Raw genomic sequence first — 16273 nt, 5'->3', positions numbered from 1 at the left:
ATCTTCTTCTACATAAAATCATTAATCATAATGTAAAGTTTCAGTGATTTTTCTGCTGGCCGTAATGAGGAGAAATCGCTGGAAATAAACACTGTTCAACTCCTTCAACAGCAATGCCCCAGTCCCAGTTGTGTGGATTCTAAGGTGTGTCGGAGCTGGTCACTTCCCCAGTTCATTTATGAGGTCGGAAATGTCCAGAACGGGTTCAAGGGAGCGTGATAATAGGATTGGTCAGCAAGACCAATATCAAGCAAGTGAGCAGCAACTGAATGGAAAGAGAAGCAGACAGACTCGGCTTTGCTTTTCATCTCTATGCAGCTAGTTCTACAAGACCACCACAGCAATCAGGAACACAACACTGACCCCTAGTGGCAGAAAATATAATTTTACATTCTGTGCCGGTGAGAGAGCCTCAGGCTGTGACTGGAGGGAACAAACCGCAGAGCTCTGAGTAGATCAAGACGTCTATTGACGTCATCATCTTTGATGAGTCTGATACAATAGAGCTGGCTAACCAGGGGGTGGCTGCCTTCACCTCAGTATCCCACAAGGCCCTCTGCCCACCACCCAAGAAGGTCTCATGATTAAAGCATATGAATGAGACTCATCATTTTTAGCTTAGATGGAGGTGATCTGAATAGTTTGGGGTGGCGGGGGTGGGGGCTGGGGGGAGGGAGAGATGTGGGAGCACAGTCATCTGCCCTAAACAATTTTACCAAAATAGTATGAAGAGAGTTCTGTGATTTGACTCAAAATTTTTGAAACTCATCTCTGGATTTAGAGTTTGTGACTAGATGCTGAAATGGCAGATAGAAGAACCATGTTCCTAAGACGGGAGAGAAATCCTGAAGGCCCAAACCCTTCCCAAGGTGCCTCTCCATCACCTCTTGGCCTCCTAAGGTATTCATTTACCGTTGTGACTGATGAGCGTTCAGTGCCGCAGTGCGGGAAGTCACGCAAGATGCAGGATAGCTCAGACTCAGAGCAGCAATTGGGGAAACACAGACTGGGGGAACCCCAGAGGGACCACAGGATTTCTATCCTCCGAGACTAAGGCTTTGAAGTAGAGGATGACAGATAGGGAGACTGAGTCTGTTATTGAGCCATGGGCACAGGGAGCACAAAGGAAGGCAGAGAGAGTACCCACAAGGGCAGACGTCCCAGCCTTAGACATCCCCACCCCCACTCCTCATTCTCCCAGTTCTCCAATCATCTTAAAACCCCAATTCTGGTCTGGCCCCTTTGGAATAATCTTGCCCATTATCAACATTCCTACTTAAAATATCCTCTTGTCTCTTTCTATTTGGGTGATTTTATAATCACTTGAAAATATTCGTTTGCACCAGATCTCTTTGCCAGCCACTCCTGGTTTCCTAGGAAATAAATGACAGGCTCTGTTAGCTGGGCTCGCACCCATAGAAAAGCGCCCTTTGCTGCGATGTTTCTCATTGCTCCTCGTACTTAACTCCGTTTCAATTAACTAGGACTTGATTTTCAAATTAATGTTCTCAAGAGGAAATGTATCACGTCATGGCTTTTCATTTAGAAAACCGGAAGATCCTCGTTACCATCTCAATAGCCGTTCGGATATTAAAGTGGTAACTTGTGCTTGTAGGACAGGAGCCTGAAACCAGGCCAGTGACATGGGAGGGGAGCCTTCTTCACTCTTCTAGCTACAGCGGTGACCTTACCTACCCTGTCAAGGGCAGGGCGTATCTTCTGACAAAGGTTTGGGAACAAGTCATTCGGATGTCACCCACATAGCTATGACCTCGTTAGGCCTGTCAGGATGCAGCCTCTGACCACAGTGTTCACCAGTACCAGCAGGGTGCTTCCTGCCGTTGATTTTCGGATTGAAGTGTGCCTCCTCAGTCTTAAAATGAGTGTCTCTCTGATTTGGGGAACAGATTGGCCCGGGGAAGTATTTGGGATGGGGACTTATGTGGGGGCTTCCGGGTGAGAATGGTGTTCCCCTAAAAATCAAACACTGGAAATGTAATCCCTCTGCAGTAGCGTTGAAAGGTGGGTTCTTTGGGAGATGTTTGTATTGTCGATGGATTAATACCATGTGGGAACAGGATTGAGGGTGGGGGCGGGGCGAGAGGCGACAGAATCACGTGACAGATCCCAGGCATCAGACTCGGGTGCTGATCTGAGTTAACTGCGCAGCACATAAGCTTAGCTACAAGTGTTTGAGCCAATCCCCCTAAATCTTCAGCCAATTGAATCTCACCACACAGTCACCGTGCTCCAATGAAAGCCCTGCCTGATGAGGTAACTCAGAAGGAGCGAGGGGTAGGACTTCCGTGAAGATGGGGAGAGTAGCCAGCCCTGGCCTCCGTTCCTTTTTGCTGTCTCACGCCTATTCCAGGAGCCATCTTAGATCTAATGCCATGTGCAGCAGATCAGGACTCTTGGAAGAGCACCTCATTCTCCATCCCAACTTCTCCTTCACAAGGTTGGCCTCCATATCCTGTACAATACCATCGTAAAATGGCTTGATAACAAAGCCAGCCCACTTCGTTGACTTTCCCGTCCGCCGCATGAAAAAACCGAAGAATCCCTAAAGCTAGGACACGCATGCGGGTGTACACACACACACACACACACACACACACACACACACACGCGCGCGCGCGCGCGCGCGCGCCATACACATACAACATAAAAATTTTTGTTTGTTTGTTTTTGTTTTTGTTTTTCGAGATAGGGTTTCTTTGTGTAGCCCTGGCTGTCCTGGAACTCACTCTGTAGACCAGGCTGGCCTCGAACTCAGAAATCCACCTACCTCTGCCTCCCAAGTGCTGGGATTAAAGTCATGCGCCGCCACCACCGCCCGGCTTTTTTCTTTTCTTTCTTTCTTTCTTTCTTTCTTTCTTTCTTTCTTTCTTTCTTTCTTTCTTTCTTTCTCTCTCTCTTTTTTTTTCAATATAAGAATTTTTAAAATGGTAGTCTCGTCTCAGTGGGCACCAGAGGCTCCACCTGTTCCTTGCTTATAGATAGAAGGCTTATGAGCTAGCTTCAAGAGACCTTTGAGCTTGAAGGAGTCTTGAAGCCTGTGGGCTATAAGGGAGGAGGACGGGATGGAGGGACGGCAGGTGGCCAGGGCGCGGAACTTTTCAGCCGACCTCTGCAGATCTTGTCTGCTGAACTTGGGATCCAAGAACCTGAAAGAATCTGATACTGTAGACACTTTGTGTCCTTTTATATATCAATGTAACAATTAATGATCCAAGGAAGGTTGGTTGAGTTCAGAAAAAAAAAATCAGAAAAACATGTAAATAAATGCTAAGTATTAACAGAGCAACCCTTTCAACAGAACGTTCTCAGGACGGCCTCGTTTAAACACAATTGTCTGGTACATAGGCTAGGCTACACCCAGAAATGCACAAAAGCAAAGCAGAAGGCCATATCCAGATTCAGGCTACACTGACCACATTGGGGCATCCCCCTCGGGAGCCAGGGACCAGCTCTGGGCAAGGAGGGAGGGCATTGGCCGTCATGGCTCCAGACAAGATGATGCCCAGGAAGCACGAGGTGGTATCTAGTTCCGTTTCTAAAAGAATACTCTCATCTGAGGGAGGCGTGGGCAGTAAATTTTTAATATCATTGGAAGTGCCAGAATGTTCTCATAAAACTTGAAGATGTGTATCTCCGGGGCCCACAGAGAACATACTGTGCCTGTTTGGACTATCAGCCCAACAGTGGGGGGGGGGGGTGATCTTCCTGGCTGGGCTCCTCTACCTTGGCTTTTCTGAGCTACTGTCTCACACCCTTCACATCCCACACCCATACCTAGTAGCTGAAGCCACTACAAGCCTATACGCTAACAAGCCACGCCCCTGGTAACTGCCTAGGAGGTTCTCCTGCACCCCACAAGATTTAAAGGGAAGCATGTCTGCAGTTGCTCTGTCCAAAGAGCTTGCCTCCCGGAAGCTGACAAAACCGACTCCCTTTAGGACCGCTCCACCACTCAACAAATGCAAAGGAGGCGACACCGGCCTGAAGTCTGGGAACACAACATCTGCAGCTGTAAATTGGATGTAATTGTTACAAGAGGCACAAATTGCATACATGTCAGTCACCTATGCCCCCTGACTTTTCATCAGCCCCAAACTAGCCCTTGTTTGGCTCAGCAACTTGCCTGCCTTAGTCTCTCCTACGAAGCTGAGCCTCTTTGAACCGCAGACTACAGGTAGCCAGCAATGGGTGACCCCTGACTCCTGGCCCTCTGCAGATCCACGTGAGCCTCACTTGAAAACATCCTAGAAGTGGTCCTCTCTCCTCCCAGCCCTGCTGAGAACACAGGGCACCCTGAAGTTGTTGGGACAAGACAGTCCATTAACCCAGCACAGTATCGGGATGCCCGATCTGCTCCAGGTCCCATACACACAGCTATTCTTTATCAATTTGTCATTTTGCAGGACGCTGCCGGAGGAAGCCCGCTTTCTTTTTTTTTTTTTTTTTTTTTTTTTTGTATCAGCGTTGGAAGAATTTGGAGATAGTCATCCAAAGTCTCCTCTGATAGAATTTTACCCTGTCCCTTTACGTCCCTCGACAGTATCATTAGTATCGATGTATTGTTAGCACTCAACAGCAAGGTTCCCAGTATACCTCTTCGCTGTAGAAGCCGAAGCTTGCAGGGAAGAAAGTGGGAGAGAAACGGATGGAAGGACGGAAGGAAAGACACACTGTTTTTAATCCATTTTTATCTACTTGGTACCATTTAGGTGGTCCTTGAAATCTGTGACTGGGACACTATTGATCCCAGGAAAGAGTCCTGAGACAGTATTGATCCAGAATGAAACCAAGACAGCAAGTGATGGACTGGCATTGCCACCTTTCCCAAAGACTCCATCTCTTCCCGAGGCTGCAGGAACTCTCAGCTTTCTCTCTAGCCTCCACGGGCACCCAGGAATCTCGGCATTCACAAGAGGGTGCTGGCCCCCAAACCAGGAACATCAATGAGAGAGACTGCAAAGCTCAGGGCGGCTTGACCTAGACGGCAACCTTCTCACTTCTCCTGGATTCACGGGTTAAAAACGGAAACCAAGCCTTACTGAGTTCCCATTCTCGCCCTCCCCCAGCCCCCTACACCCCCAGAAAATACAGAAGTCCTCTGGTTCCGCTGTCCGCTGGTCTCTCGTGATATAGACCGCCTGAGCCATCTTCGTTCAATTTATTGCTACATTAGTCCCAAACCTGGCAAGGGAAACCCATTAACTTTTAATAACACGCCTTTGATGGGTATAGAAAGCCATCCCTGGCAGCTCCTTCCCGGTGTTTATCCTTAAAAATCCGGGAGAGGTGGGCAGAAGGGCACGCTGAATCCTGTGTCCTCTGTGGCTGAGGGAAAAGAGAAATCCAGAATCCATGAGGGAACTTAAAAATGTATATTTAGTGTCCAGTGATGTGCTGGAAGCATGGGGCAGTGTGCAGCTTGGGATTAGCAGGCTTCTGAGACTGGGTATATATTACCTCAAAACCTCAGGAAGCCAAGAATGGAGTCCTCTTAGGATTCCTTTGGGAATTACTCATTCCGGACCCTAACTTGGCTTTCCAAGGTAGGGAGGAAGTTTTGTTTTGTTGCTGTAATAAACTTGAAATGGATTCAAAATCTAATCATAACAAGAACTCTGAGAACCCACCCATCATCAACAACCCGTGCTGGCCAGGCATCTAGGACACCAGATGCTGGCAAGGACAAGAGGCCTGGGCACTTCTTCCCTCTCCAGAGGGAAGAGGAAGGCAGGAAGAGGGGGCAACATGGGACAGGTGTAGGGCCCACTGCCCAGAGGGCACGATGCTAGTGGAGGAGGCTCCAGAGGCAGGAGCATACAATTTTGAAAGAGGAGCAGTTTGCAGCAACGGAAGCTAGTGGGCTGTGGTCTCATCTGCTGGGACCAGGGTGTCGTCAACGGTTCTAGAGCAAAGGAGTGACTTCATGCAGAACACATCTGGGAAGACCTCTGTGGACATGTGCAGTGGAAGACTGGTCAGCATGAGGATAGAGACTCCCTTGGAAATGGTCCCTGGGGTACTAAGCAAGGACAGAGAGGCCAGACTGGGCCTTTGGGATTATGAAGTTAGGGGCATTGTAGACAACAACAAAATAAGTGAGGCGCCCACGCTTCTCCTACACGCAATCTGCTGCTTCTCTTCCTACCCTGTGATGATACACTGACAGGCCAGAGGGAGGTCTCTTGTGACTCCTCCTCTCAGCAGTAACTGTCCTCTATTTTGTTGTTTTCTTGCTTGTTTGTTTGTTTTCATTTCCTTTCTTTCTTTCTTTTCGAGACAGGGTTTCTCTGTGTAGCCCTGGCTGTCCCGGAACTCACTCTGTAGACCAGGCTGGCCTCGAACTCAGAAATCTGCCTGCCTCTGCCTCCCAAGTGCTGGGATTAAAAGCGTGCGCCACCATTGCCCGGCTTGTTTTAATTTTCTACCTTGGAGAGTTCATTAACTTCTTTACATTTTATCACTTTACATTTAATAAAATAAAATAACTCAGTCATGGTTTTATTGTTACGATCAAACACCATGACCAAATAGCAAGTTGAGGGGGAAAGCGTTTACCCTTCCAGGTCACAACTGGAAGAATTCAGGACAAGAACTCAAGAGCAGAGATGGAGCCTGGAGGCAGGGGCTGATGCAGAGGCCACAGAGGAGTGTAGCTTACTGGCTTGCTGCACTGGCTTTCTTATAGAAGCCAAGACTACCAGCCCAGGAATGGTATTACCTACAATGAGCAGGGCCCTCCCTCATTGATCACTAATGGAGAAAATGCCTTACAGCTGGATCTCATGGAAGCATTTCTTCAACGGAGGCTCCTTCCTCTCTGATCACTCTAGCTTGTGTCAAGTTGACACACAAAAACCAGCCAGTAAGTACATCTATGTTGGGGAGTCTGGAAACTTTGCACACTCTCATTTCCATAAGACCCCTCCTCCGAGGAGCTGTGTGATGTTGGAGACATCACTCAAGTGTTTGGGTTTTGGTGAAGAAAGATGGAGAGGACAGAAAACCATAAAGGCAAGGCTGTTTCCAGGCATCGTGGGAGCTGGTATGGATCTCCTGAACGGGCAAGCTGAATGGCCACCGCAGGGCATCTGAGAGAATGGCTGACACCAGACATCTAGGGAACCCGGAAGTAAACAGAGATGTGATCTGTTCCTAACTATCTATTCCTGGTAGGATGCTACTTTTCTATGATTCTCTAGAAATACGCCTTTGAGATCAGATGTGTATGCCCTCGACTGTGTTGCTGTGTGTGGGTCTGCAGGTGTGTCCTGTGTGTGCCCTGTGTGTCCCTTGTGTGTCCCTTGTGTGTCCCCTGTGTGTGCCCTGTGTGTCCCCTGTGTATGCCATGTGTGTGCCTGTGAGTGCCTTGTGTGTGCCTGTGTGGGCCCTGTGTGTCCCTTGTTTGTGCCTGTGAGTGCCCTTTGAGTGCCCTATGTGTGCCTGTGTGTGCCCTGTGTGTGCCCTGCATGTGCCCTGTGTGTGTCCTATGTGTACCCTGTATGTGCCCTATGTGTGCCCTGTGAGTGCCCTTTGAGTGCCCTATGTGTGCCCTGTGTGAGCCTGTGTGTGCCTGTGTGTGCCCTGTGTGTGCCCGTGTGTACTTGTATGTGCCTAGATGCCTACCACTGAAAACCCAAACCTACTCTGGGGACTGGACTCCATCTTAAAAGAAAAAAAAAAAAAAAGAGAGCCTGAGAACTTGACCTGCAGATGAACCCTAGCCATTCCCAAGCTTGTCCTTGGCCCACGCCCCAGAGTTACTCCCTAAGGACTTCCCTAGCAGCAGGCAATCAAAGATTAGTCTGATTCTTTCAGATGTACTTTCAGACCCTTCGTGGTTCATGGTTCTCACTTCGGAGTACCTACCAGTCCGCTTACAATAGTCATTCCATGAGATGCTTACCAGGCTGGACACCCCCTCACTTGCTCCCGATTCCTATAAAACCCTATTCCATTGAGGGTTCGGGGCTGCTTGGTCAAACTGTCCTGTGGATGAGTAAGCCCAAACTTGAGTTTGTAATGGAGAGACCCTCACATGATTACATCAGAGTTGGCTCCTTTGGTGGTCTTTTGAGGTTCATGAACGCTTTCCGGCCCACCACCACATCTGTCTGCTCAGTGGCCTCTCTGTCCCTGTGAATTAGGTATGTCCGATGTGCCTGTGACTCCAAATTCTAAACCTCCTGGTCTCCTGTGATCCTCTCTCATCCCTATTGTTGCAGCTGGGACCTCACAGACACTGCCTCATGAGCGCTGACCACTGTCCTGAGCAGGCTTTGGTGCTGTTGGCAACACACTCATAGCCTGACCCCTTCTCCCTAGCACAATTGTCTGCAGCCAGCTTTTCTACAGCCACCTGAGGTTATCTTTGCTTCCTCCCGTGTCTTAGTTAGAATTTCCATTGCTGTGAGACAACATCATAACCAAGGCAACTCTTAGAGTGGCTAATGTTTAACTGGGACTGGCTTACAGTTTCAGAAGTTCAGTCCATTATCATCATGGTGGGAAGACACGGTAGACATGGTGTTGGATAAGCCAAGACTTCTACATTATTTCACACTGGGGATAGCTTGAGCATTTAAGACCTCAAAGACCAGATTCCACAGTGACAAACGTACAGTAACAAAGCCACACCTCTTCATAGTGCCACTCTCTAAAGGCCAAACATTCAAACACATGAGTCTATGGGAGCTGAACCTATTCAAACCACCACATCCCATCTCTTTGTCTTCAAAGAAACCAGAGAACCTTTTAACTCTCCATAGGACAGGGAACACTTCTGTTCAAAGCCCCCTACACACACACTTTTTTTTTTTTTTTTTGAGACAGGGTTTCTCTGTATAGTCCTGGCTGTCCTGGAACTCACTCTGTAGACCAGGCTGGCCTCGAACCCAGAAATCCTCCTGCTTTTGCCTCCCAAGTGCTAGGATTAAAGGCGTGTGCCACCACTTCCCTGCTCCTCTCTCTTGAGCCATGTCCCTCAAAGTGGAGGAAACCCAAAGTCCTTACCATAGACCAGTCATCGTATTCTTCATCCTAGTTAGTCCACTCAGCTGAGGAGTTGTCTAGATCAGATTGACCTGTAGACATGTCAGTGGGGTAGTGTTTTGATTGTTTTTTGTTTGTTTGTTTGTTTTGTTTTGTTTTGTTTTTTTCAACACGGGGTTTCTCTGTGTAGCCCTGGCTGTCCTGGAACTCATTCTGTAGACCAGGCTGGCCTCGAACTCAGAAATCTACCTGCCTCTGCCTCTGCCTCTGCCTCCCAAGTGCTGGGATTATGCTGGGATTAAAGGCATGTGCCATCACTGCCTGGCAACACATTTTGATTGTTAATTGAGGTAGGAGGGTCTGCCCATTATGGGCAACATCATCCGTAGGCAGGTGGTCCTGAAATCTAGCGGAGTATGAGCTGGTCTAGAAGCCAACTGGCCATCATTATTCATCAGGATTCCTGCTTCGTTTTGGGGTTTGTGAAGTGAGTTCCCCAGTCAGAGGTAATACTACGTGGTAATAGCAAGCAGACCCAGCTTCAGGCTCCTGCCTTGACTTCCGTCAGTGATGGACTACGATCTGAAAGTAGAAGCAGAAATAAATCATTTCCTTCCCCCAAGTTACCGCTGGTTATAGCATTCTTCACAGTAACGGAATGAAACTAGATTAGTATCTCTTTCTAGTCCCTACTTTTGGAATCAATCCCAACCCGCAGTTTGAATAGTAGAACCCAGGTCCAATTTCTACCCTCCATTCCCTGAGAAACCATCTTCTGGAACCTCAGGTGTGGTGACGAACGTGAGTTTGGGGATTATCCGAATCTTTGACGTCTGAATTTGTGCACCAGTTATGCTTGCTGCTCCAGCCAAATCACTGAGCAGGAGCAACTTAAGAGGGGAATGACTCACATTGGCTTACAGTTTGGATGAGGATAAGGTTCATCGTGGGGGGGAGGAGGGAGACGAGGCATAGGAGAGTGAGACATTGGTCACACTTTGTCTGTAGCCCAGGATCACAGAGCAGGAAATGGAGCAGAGCTACAAACCTCTCAAGGCTCACCCCCCCAGTTCTTCCAGACCTGACTTGTTCCCCAGGACCCATGTGATGGCTCACAACCATCTCTCCTGCCAGTCTCAGGGGTTCTGATGCCCTCTTCTGGCCTTTGCACAGGAAACACTCATGTATATATGAGTGTTTACCACTGCCCGGCAAAAGAATACTTTTCTTAAGGTTGGGCAGTGGTGCACGCCTTTAATCCCAGCACTTGGGAGGCAGAGGCAGGCAGATTTCTGAGTTCGAGGTCAGCCTGGTCTACAGAGTCAGTTCCAGGACAGCCAGGGCTACACAGAGAAAGCCTGTCTCCCCTTGCTCTGTCACATACCCCCAAAATAAATGTATAACAACTGAAAAAATGAACATTGTTAGAAATACTAGGAAATGGTGGCACACGCCTTTAATCCCAGCACTTGGGAGGCAGAGGCCGGCAGATTTCTGAGTTCGAGGTCAGCCTGGTCTACAGAGTGAGTTCCAGGACAGAGAAACCCTGTCTGGAAAAACCAAAAAAAAAAATTAGGAAATACAAACATCCATACTTATACATCATACATATATACACTAGCCCAACTAAATTTTATTGCCTTAATTTTTACAGATAAATCTATAAAATTAACATTCCATGAATTGATTCAAAATGTACTGTTTCAGTTCTATCAGAATTCATCCAAAGAAGAGATCCAGAGCTTTTCCATCATAGGGTTTAGTTAATCCTGATAGCCATGTATGGAGAACCACACTAAAGCTCAAAAGACACTGATCTGCTTGGTGAAGGCTGCCCAAGTGCCTAGACGCTGAAGAGGAAATCTTTAGATTCCAAAGCCCATGTATTTAAAGTGACAAAGTCATAATCATTGTGGAATTTCAATTCACTGATCATAATTCAAAATAAATGGGCTATTGGCTGACCTTGAAAAGTGTTTTACAATAAAGACAGTGAGTACGGTGCTCTTTGGTAAAACGGAAGGAATAAATTACTACCTGTGGGCGGCTTATTAATAAATAGCTGCAAATCACCGACCAGAAAAGACTCACGGTGAGATGACATTTTAAAAATTGAAAGCTTGTGGGTGGAAGGAAAGATAACATTTTCTTTTTAAGGCTCCTTGTTTGTTCTAGGTCAGAGTAACCATTGTATTGCCTCTTCCGGGGACAGAGACGCTATGCCAAGGGGACCACCAGAGAAATAAGGTGTTCATTCGGCTGCTAGTTTGCTTCCGTCTGCTCTGTCTGTAAGCTTTGTTGCTACGCTACTGGGAACGGTGAAGCAAAGATTGCTAAGGGGGAATTGAAATCACCAAGTAGATAAGGAAATGGTGAACAGGAACTTGGCCGCTTCTAAATGAGTTTCAAGCCGGACAAAGAACGAATCCAGGGGACGCAAATGCCGGAGGCGGTCTTTGAGGGGTAGGAGCGTAGAATTACAAACCCCATCCTCACAGAATAAAGGAGTGATGGCGTGTCTGCTAAGATGCCTGCAGTTCCAAAGAAAAAGAGAGATACTAAGGAATACTCAATGCCATCTAGAGAGGGTACTGGCCGTGTGGCCCTCTGGTGGGTAGCATAGGAAATGAGCAGGTTCCCGCTCATCCAGTGAATGTCACTTCCCTACTTAAAGTAATAAGGAAAATGACCCTTTGCCTTGTGTTTGGGGGAAAAAAAAAAAAGATCCAGCAGTTGGAAGCAACGATCCATGAAATGTCCTGGGTTGAGTCCCTGAGGGCCTATGGAAAGCACATCCTATGCACTCAGACTAACTGAAAGGAGTAGGGTCTAGCCTGTGCTCAGACAGGAATAAAGGAGGTGAGAGTCCCAATCCCATCAGAGGCACAGATATAGAGACTAGGGCAGTGGGAGGCGGCTAGGGCAGAGGAGGCTCTGTAGCACAGATGTTCCCTGAATCCCAAGCCTCAGCTTGGGAGTGCATCTCCAGACACATCAGCAAAGACCATGGATCCATCCCTACAAAATTCTGGCAGGTAGAAGAAAATCGCGGCTGTAATACTGAGCATCTAGGGTACGTCAGGTGCTGTGTCCGATACAACCTCCCTGAAGCTTTCATTATACAAAGAAGCCCATCCTTAGAGAGCTGGCCAACCTGGCCCACAAAACACAACTGGTTAATTCCAGTCAGGATCTGAACCCTGGTCCATGTGCCCCCCCCCCCCACGGTGAGTACCGCTTCCCTTACCTTTGAAGAGACATTTTGACAAATCCTCATCTTGTCTCTGCCTTGTGACCCATCTTTGAGTCAGTGTGCAATGAGGGAAGGCCTTGAAGGTGGGATTAATGCTGTGGTTAAAGATAGGGTGGGGTGGGGTGGGGTGGGGTGGCTCCTGAATTCAAGGGGCAGAGGCAGGTGGATGTCTGAGAGTTCCAGGACAACCTGGTCTATACAGTGAGTTACAGGCTAGCCTGGGGGAACATAATGAATCCTTATCTAAGAAAAGAAAAGGTCGATCTTTGGGGTCCTGGTATCAGGGCAGGGAGGATCTAGCAGACAGAAGAAAGTGGGCCAAGCACATGGCGTCTCAGTGGCAGGGCATGAGGACCTCTGTGCGCAGACGATCACTCCTTAAGGAGGAACAACTAGAGAAGGAGGTGACCCGGTCTGCTGGGGGTCATCTGGAGACCTGTCCCTTGGGATCCCTGTGCAGACAGTTCTAAAGGAGGCCGCCTCTGAGAGCGGTCAGCCTGAACCTTGGTAATGGCCCCTCCTGGAAACGCCTGGAAAGTCCAAAGCCAGAACAGCAAGGTCTTCAGGCTGCAGCTCGTTCAGCCAAAAGTGCTTTGGGTGCCATGTCCCAGAGGATCCAAGAGTCCTGTCAAAGTGGCACCAAGTGGCTGATGGAGACACAGGTGACAGTGAGGAGGAAGCGAGGAGCCCAGAAAGACAGAGGGTCGCCACCACCCAGTCTGAGCCAGAAGAATACTCGGCTATACAGAGCCAACCGGGATGCTAGAGTCGGGGGACATCCTCGCCTCTCTGGCCAGATGGGTCCACATGCCCATCGCCGTCAGCAGCTAAGGAGGGAGGCTGCCCTCCGGAGCCCCTGTTCCTCGACAGAACCTCTCTGCTCTCCCAGTGAGTCTGACAGCGACCTAGAGGCTGTGGGAGCTGGAATCCAGCACCTTCAGAAGCTGTCTCAAAAGCTGGACAAAGCCATCAAGGCTGAAGAGAGTGGTGACATGACCGTCTCCCATATCCGTGAATGAGGACAGCAAGCATCCTACAGGAAGCCAGCTCCGTCCAGCCACCAAGCCACCAGGATGTCCATGCCACCCAACCCATGAGCTTCCTGGACACGGCATTGGGTTTATCAGCATCCCCAGGCCTCTACTAACAAGGACTTGACTAACATGGGGTCCAGAACCCTTCTACTTCAGCCATATCTGGGCCCACTGGTGACCACTGGCCACAGCCTGAGAGTTATTTAGCAAGTCCTTGAAGAGGTGATGGGAACTGCCCATGTTCCCCCAGGGGACTCTTAGACTTAGGCACACTCGTCCGGCTCTCCAGTCTCACAGTTGTCCATCCATATTAGGAATGTAGCAGAAGATGCTAGATAGTTCTGAGTCTTGAAACTAGGACCAAGGCGCTTTGGGAGTCGTCCCACGACCCCTCCCCCTGCATTCCCAGGGCAGAGATTCCAGAGGACCCACTTTCACCGCTGCTCCCCACTCAGGAAGAGAGGAGATAATTTGCAGACTGCAAGCCTCATGGATCCTACTTATAAGCTCCATGTGGGGGCACTGTGGTGTGCAAGGAGGGGGAACACTGTTCAAAGGCAGTTTCTTCTCTCTGTAAATTATTTAAGACATCTGCTATGTCGTTCTATTAACAAGATACTGGTGTTCCAGTTTCGTAGATCACATTGTTTTTCATAATAAAAGCTCGCTTTTGAAAAAGAAAAAAGAAAAAGAAAAAGAAAGAAAGGAGGAAAAGGTGGGGATCAATGTATGTGTATCTCTGTGTGTGTCTGTGTCTGTGTCTCTGTGTGTATCTGTCTGTGAGTGTGTGTCTGTGTCTGTTTGAGTGCCTGTGTGTCTGGATATGTGTCTCTGTGTGTCTCTGTGTGTGTGTCTGTACATCTGTGTGTGTCTGTATCTGTGTGTATGTGTCTGTGTGTATCTGTGTTTGTCTCTGTGTGTGTCTGTCTGTTTGTGTGTGTCTATATCTACATGTGTGGGTTCTATGTGTATGTGTATGTCTGTGTGTGTGAACAAGCTGTCTCCCTCCCCACCCCCTCCTCTCCCGTATGTTAGCATATACCTAAGAAGCAGGGCTCCCTGTGACCTGACCATGCTGGCTTTTCCTAAATTCAAATGTCCAGCCTCGATCTCAGTAAGAAAACCCTTCCTGTTGCTGCAGCTCTATTCTCTGAGGAACTCTTCTGGCAGCCTGGACTGATTAAGATCGCAACAGTATACGGAAGACCCAACACAGCCCTAGTGGAATAAACGCAGTCACTGGGGTCACTGGGCTGCTTACAACACAACCTTAGACTTGTTACCTGGTAGGCTATTCCTCTTCAGGAAAAGTCCCTCCTGCCTCTCACCCACCCATTTCACTTAGCTTCAGGGTGTTCCCCATCTCTCTGCTTTTCAGAAATGCACACTGAACTATTGGGCAAGACGATGTGGCTTCTGGGCTTTGCATCAAAATAATCTGAGGAAGCCATGGAGAGAACTGTTAATATTTACTATAAGCCTTAATCAGTGGCTTAGTCAGGGTTTCTATTCCGGCACAGACACCATGACCAAGAAGCAAGTTGGGGAGGAAAGGGTTTATTCAGCTTATGCATCCACATGACTGTTCATCACCAGAGGAAGTCAGGACTGGAACTCAAGCAGGTCAGGAAGCAGGAGCTGATGCAGAGGCCATGGAGGGATGTTCCTTACTGGCTTGCTTCCCCTGGCTTGCTCAGCCTGCTCTCTTATAGAACCCAAGACTTCCAAGCCCAGGGATGGCACCACCCACAAGGGGTCCTCTCCCCTTGATCACTAATTGAGAAAATGCCTTACAGCTGGATCTCATGGAGGCATTTCCTCAAGGGAGGCTCCTTTCTCTAGGATAACTCCAGCTTGTGTCAAGTTGACACACAACACCAGCCAGTACAGTCGGCATTAGAGCTAAATAGATATCTATCCTCCATGCTATTAGAATCAACTTTTTTATCGATAACCCCAAATTATTACTTACTACTTACTATATTTTATCTGGGCTTCTCTTAACTCCAACTGGCCAGCCCTCAGGGCCACGTCTTCATGGTTCACCTAACCCACGATGGCTTCTCCTTCCTCCTCCACCTTCTTCTTCCCCTTGGGAGTTCACCTCTGACCCCTAGATCAGGAATTTTAAACCCTGCCTATGTCTCTTAAGCCCAGATATTGGCTATCAGCATCTTTATTCATCAATCAAAAATAATTTGGGGGCAGGGTCAGTCACTCAGTGTCATGTGGGTCTCCATGCAGATTTTTCTCATCTCTAGGGTCTTGGAGGCCCAATATTAGCAGTAGAATATAAGCAACATCATGCCAACCAATGACAGAGAGCGCAGTGGGGGCCATGAATTCACCGTTACTGAGACTACAGGATGAAAGTTGTTCAATTTAACTGCTTGGAATTCTCTGTTGCTGTTATAACATCTTCATTTGAATTAAAAAATTTAAATTGAATTAAATTAAAAATAAAATTCAATGAAAATTAAAATTATTAAATAAGTAAAATTTAACAAAAGCACTAACACTTATTAAGTAAATAAGATTTAACAATAAGGACAGTTTGTATTAAATACATATTAAATTTGGATAAAAATATGGTACTAAATAAAAATTAATAAAAACCCATTCATTAATGAATGACACTAAGATTTTTCATTAAGAAAATAAATTTTAATAAAAGTTAAAATTTTTATTATAAGTAAAATGTAATCGAAAGTACAATTTCATTAAGTAAAATCTTAATAAAAATTTGATTCAAGTGTAGACGTTGTAACATCAACAGAGAGTATGGCGAAGTAAAGAGTACAAGGTGCTCCTAACCCTCACACCATGGAGACCCAGCCTCAAGCAGTGAAGTCATATGACCACCCCTGGTTGGGAACACACTAAGGCTAAATGACATTAGTGAAATGGCTGGAAGAGCCGGGCAGTGGTGGTGCATGCCTTTAATCCCAGCACTTGGGAGGCAGAGGCAGGTGGATTT

The 16273-nt window shown here is 47.6% G+C and overlaps 1 pseudogene across 1 annotated transcript; it reads left to right on the top strand.

Annotated features, from left to right (window-relative positions):
* Window positions 1–12553: 12553 nt before the first annotated feature.
* LOC116075183 lies at window positions 12554–13394 on the top strand (annotated as a pseudogene). Its single transcript, XR_004112453.1, has one exon. The product of XR_004112453.1 is annotated as a protein PIMREG pseudogene (transcript).
* Window positions 13395–16273: the final 2879 nt, after the last annotated feature.

The sequence above is a fragment of the Mastomys coucha genome, unplaced genomic scaffold (assembly GCF_008632895.1).
Source record: "Mastomys coucha isolate ucsf_1 unplaced genomic scaffold, UCSF_Mcou_1 pScaffold3, whole genome shotgun sequence".
Lineage (NCBI taxonomy): Eukaryota > Metazoa > Chordata > Mammalia > Rodentia > Muridae > Mastomys > Mastomys coucha.
Note: the sequence above shows the minus strand (reverse complement) of the source record. Positions and strands in the feature narration are given on the sequence as shown.